We start from the raw sequence: 5,593 nt of genomic DNA on the forward strand, positions 1-5,593 counted from the left end.
ATGGTGATTGCAGCCATGAAATTAAAAGACGCTTACTCCTTGGAAGGAAAGTTATGACCAACCTAAACAGCATATTAAAAAGCAGAGACATTACTTTGTCAACAAAGGTCCATCTAGTCAAGGCTATGTTTTTTCCAGTAGTCATGTATGGGTGTGAGAGTTGGACTATAAAGAAAGCTGAGAGCTGAAGAATTGATGCTTTTGAACTGTGGTATAAGAGAAGGCTCTTGAGAGTCCCTTGGACTGCGAGGAGATCCAACCAGTCCATCCTAAAGGAGATCAGTCCTGAGTGTTCATTGGAAAGATTGATGTTGAAGCTGAAACTCCAATACTTTGGCCATGTGATGCAAAGAACTGACTCAATGGAAAAGACCCTGATGCTCGGAAGGATTTAAGGTAGGAGGAAAAGGGGATGACAGAGGATGAGATGGCTGTATGGCATCACCAACTCGATGGACATGAGTTTGCATAAGCTCCAGGAGTTGGTGATGGACAGGGAGGCCTGGAGTGCTGCGGTTCATGGGGTCGCAAAGAGTCAAACACGCCTGAGTGACTGAACTGAACTGAACTGAGACATATTGCATGACTTTTAGGAAAGTTTTCTAGACAAAAGTATTTGGCACATGAAAGATTATCGTGTGGATGAGAGAGACCTTCTATTACCTATCTTTTGTGAACATAAAATAAGAGGAAATGAATTTACTTTTAGCATGAAATATTTAGATTAAATAGAGGAAGAACTTTTGACAGTAGGATCTGTTAAATCTTGAAGTTTTTGCCCCTGAATTTTTTTTGAGCACAGTTTTGTGATTCCTCTGCCTACGGTTTAAGATAAACCTGGCAGCCAACAGGGCCTACAAATGGATATAAATTTAATTTTCCTTTCCAGGCAGAGCTACAAGGTGTCCCAGGGTGACTATTACTGTGACGGTTGTTGGACCAGTGGATTATATTTCCATCTCTGTCTATATTGGCCATAAGAAATTCAGGTGGCCAAGGCATTGCAATGCCTAGCAGGGCCGTCAGATTTCTTTCCAGCCTTCACGTGGCGTGACAGGGACATGAGCATAGAATGAGAGGTAAGATCAGAAAAGGCAGGGCTCAAAATGTGGGAAGATAAGCAGTTAGGGCCCAGAACATTCCTTCTTTCAATATTTACTAAGTGCCTACTATGTACAGGCCAGGCAATGTTCCTTGTGCTGATTAGAGCAGTGAACAAAACAGAAAGCGTTTTTTCTTTTATACAACAGTTATCTTCTAGATGGGGAAGGAGACAAAAAATATGCACAAAAATATATGCAGTATTGTATAATGATAAATATAATGGAGAAAAATATGAAATAGAAAAGATAAAAATTGTACTCAGTAAAATGGCTGAAATTTTAGTTAGGGTGGTCAAGAAAGAGAGCTTTAAAGTGTAACTTGTGAGAAAAGTCCTGAAAGAAGCGAATCAAGAAGTGATTGCATAACTGGGAAAAGCATGCCAAGGAGAGCAGAGAGCAAGTGCAAAGGCCCCGAGGTTAAAACTTGTTGTTCTGTTCCAGGGATAGGTAGGAAGCTGGAGTTTTCAGAGTGCTGAGAATGAAAGGGAGAGCCATGGGAGAGGAGGCCAGAGAAACAGTGAGCAGTGGTGGAGGATTGAGCCTCCATTTAGTGGAGGATCCTTTAGTCCTGGTTAGTCATTTCAGGGATTTTGCTGTTACTCTGAGCAATGTGGAAATTCACTGGAGAGCTCTGAGCATAAGAATGAAAGTGAAAGTGTTAGTCACTCAGTCATGTCTGACTCTTGGGGACCACATGGACTGTAGCCCCCCACCCTCCTCTGTCCATGGAATTCTCCCAGCAAGAATGCTGGAGTGGGTTGCCATTCCCTTCTCCAGGGGATCTTCTTGACCCAGGGATTGAACCCAAGTCTCTTGCACTACAGACAGATTCTTTACCGTCCGAACCACCAGAGTATAAGAATAGCACGATATAACTTGTATTTTAGGAAAACTCTGGCTACTGTGTTATCAAAGGCAAAAGCAGAAAAGCCAATCAGGAGGCCATTGAATTAGAAGAAGTGAGAGATGTTGTTGCCTGCATCAGCATGGTGACAGTGTGAGTGGTGAGAAGTGATTAGATTCTGAACGTATTTTGAAGGGAAAGATTTTGAAATTTATTCACAGACTGGCTATAGCTCATGAGAGAAAAGTCATTAAGACATTAAAAGTAGCAGAGTGTGGGACTTCCCTGGTGGTGCAGTGGATGAGAATCTGCCTGCCAGCAAAGGGGACATGGGGCCCATCCCTGGTCCAGGAAGATTCCACATGTGGTGGAGGAAATAAGCCCATGCCCCACAACTACTGAGCCCTAACTTTAGAGTCTGTGAGCTGTAACTACCAAGCCTGTGTGCTGCAACTACGGAAGCCCACGTGCCTAGAGCCTGTGCTCCACAATGCAGAGTAGCCCCTGCTATAAAGAGTAGCCCCCAGCCCCACTTACCGCAACTAGAAAAGCCCTGCATAGAGCAACAAAGACCCAGCATGGCCAAAAATAAATAAAATTATTAAAAAAAAAAAAAAAAAAAGACCAGCAGAGTGTTTCCAAAGTTTCCAAAGGATTCTGTAAAAAACATGAATTCTTACAGGCCTGAAATTGAAAGCGGGCCATTCTCCTGGAACAATAAACAAGCAAAACTCTGGGCCAATTGGGATGGATGGAATAGCAAAATTTCTTAATCCAGGATGAGATTGAAAGTGAATTAAGGTGAGGCCGGAATGTCTGGGAAAAAGCAATTGGCAGGTCTACACCAGGTGACCAACACAGGCTTAGGCAGAGAGGCTTGAGAGATGCCTAGAAATGTGAACCGTGGTCATTTTGGCTTCAATAGACTGAGTTGGAGAAGGAAATGGCAACCCACTCCAGGATTCTTGCCTGGAAAATCCCATGGACAGAGGAGCCTGGTGGGCTACAGTCCATGGGTCGCAAAGAGTCGGACATGACTGGGCACCTAAACAACAACAGGACTCTGAGTATTGGGCAGTACCTTGATCATCATAAAACAAGGAAGCAATTTATTGGTTCTGAAAGAGATCTAGGTACAGAGAATCAAACACATCACGAGGACAACCCAGGCTGGAGCTGGAGCAACATTATACCCAAGGTGATGCTTAGATATTGAGCTCTTGTCCTAATGCTCTTTGTATTGTCTCTGCTGAGCCAGGGCTGATGTTGGGATAAATCCAACTGGAGAGTAAAGCAGATGTCATGACTGGAAGCCAAGCAAGTTAAAAACCAGAGGCTTATCGCTCTCAAAGACTCAAGTGTTAGCAGGACTGGAAGGTCAGGGATAAACTACAGAAGGATTTTTGTCCTTCTGCTGCTTTGGCTGCTGTTCCCATGACTTTCTGCTGGTGCACTCAGTCTGGTCATCATGTATATCATGGAAGTGGCTCCCTGGGACTTCTCTGGGTAGGGTTCCTCCTACCCCTGACTGTTACTGAGATTGGAGAAAAGAAGTACATTTCCTCATAGAGGAGCACAGACTGTGAAAGCTGTGGAAGTAAAAACTTATTTGACCTGTGAAGAAATGGTGAGGAATGATACTTCACTGAAACAAGGGGACAGTGAAAGGTGAATCCAGGAAGAATGCCTTTGAAAACCAAGGTGAGAAATCCCTATGGGGTGTCATTAGCTCTTTGCGAGGAAGAGAGTAACAGTATGAGTGCTGCAGTTTAAAAAGCATTAACAAAACACCACAGACTGCATGGCTTAAACAGCAGAGAGCATTTCCAAGATTAATGTGCCCGCAGGGCTGGTTTCTATGCTATGCTATGCTAAGTCACTTCAGTCGTGTCCGACTCTGTGCGACCCCATAGATGGCAGCCCATCAGGCTCCCCCGTCCCTGGGATTCTCCAGGCAAGAACACTGGAGTGGGTTGCCATTTCCTTCTCCAAGGCGTGAAAGTGAAAAGTGAAAGCGAAGTCGCTCAGTCCAACTCTTAGCGACCCCATTCTACTGAAACCTCTTTCCTTGGTTTGCAGACAGTTGTCTTCTTGCTGTGTCCCCACATGCACACTCATCCTTGGTGGCTCTTTCTCTTCTTATAAGGACACTTACAACCTCATTTAACCTTCATTGCTTCTTTAAAGGTCATATTTCCAAATATAGTCCCATTGTTTAGGGCTTCAATATATGAACTTTGGGGTGATACAATTCAGTCCATAATAGAGGATTATGAAAACAGAGGCAAGGACATGTGTTAGCTGCTTCATTGTGTCTGACTCTTTGCAACTCCATGGAGTGTAGCTTGCCAAGCTCCTCTGTCCATGGGATTCTCCAGGCAAGAAAACAGGAGTGGGTTGCCACTTCCTTCTCCAGAGAGAAGAATAGTGTTGTAAGTTTCTTGCTGTTTGTTCAGTCTTCAAGTAGTGTCCAACTCTTCATGACCCCATAAACTGCAGCATGTCAGACTTCCCTGCCCCTCACCATCTCCCAAAGTTGCCCAAGTTCATGTCCAGTACATCAATGATGCCATCCAACTATCTCATCCTCTGTTACTTCTGCCTTCAATCTTTCCCAGCATCAGGGTTTTTTCCAGTGAGTCAGCTGTTTGCATCAGGTGCCCAAAATATTGATGCTTCAGCATCAGTCCTTCCAATGAGTATTCAAGATTGATTTCCTTTAAGATTGACTAGCTTGACTTCTTTGCTGTCCAAGGGACTCTCAAGAGTCGTCTCCAGCACCGAAGTTCAAAAGTGGGAGGAAATTGGGATCTGAACCAAAATAATCATAGTGGAAAGGAAAAGAAGATGGATAGGAAAGTCATTTCATAGATAAAGGCTACAATGACTAAGCAATTGATTGGCTATAGAGACCAAGAGAGGGGAATCAATGATAAATCACAAGTGTTGAGGCTCTGTGACAAGGAGAATGATAATGTCCTTAAGCAAAAACACAGCCTCTTTATATTAAAACGTGTATTTTCCTCTTTCACTTTGTCCTTCTGTTATTTTCTCTAGAAACCACCTCCACCCCATTATCTTTCTCTGCTTCCCATCTCCTCAAATTGACTACAGCAGCAGAAATTCTGACATTCCCTATGAGGTTAATCTTCCTTGACAATGCCAGGAAACAAATCCTTCATGTCGCTTCTACCTGTCTCTTTCCTGCCCCTCTTCCTACATTTTCAGGCATTGCAGTTGTTTCTTGATTGCTTTGCTTGTTTACAAGTTCATCTCTTTTTCTTGGTTAATCTTCTTCCCTTCCATCTCTGCTGTCATTTCTTATTAGCTTTCAGTTACTGTCCTCGAGAATCATTCTGTCCAAGCTATTGCTTGTAAAGTGATCATAGTGTCCATGTAAAGAAATCATTTGAAAGGAGAGAAACATAATGCAAATAAAGAAGCATTCTTTTATAAAGTATAAATTGTACTTTTGGAGCTAAATTTTCCGAAGTGATGCTGACTGAAATATGAATGCTGCTAAGTCACTTCAGTCGTGTCCGACTCTGTGCGACCCCATAGACGGCAGCCCACCAGGCTCTGCCGTCCCTGGGATTCTCCAGGCAAGAACAGTGGAGTGGGTTGCCATTTCCTTCTCCAATGCACG

This window comes from Bos mutus, chromosome 9 (assembly GCF_027580195.1).
Source record: "Bos mutus isolate GX-2022 chromosome 9, NWIPB_WYAK_1.1, whole genome shotgun sequence".
Lineage (NCBI taxonomy): Eukaryota > Metazoa > Chordata > Mammalia > Artiodactyla > Bovidae > Bos > Bos mutus.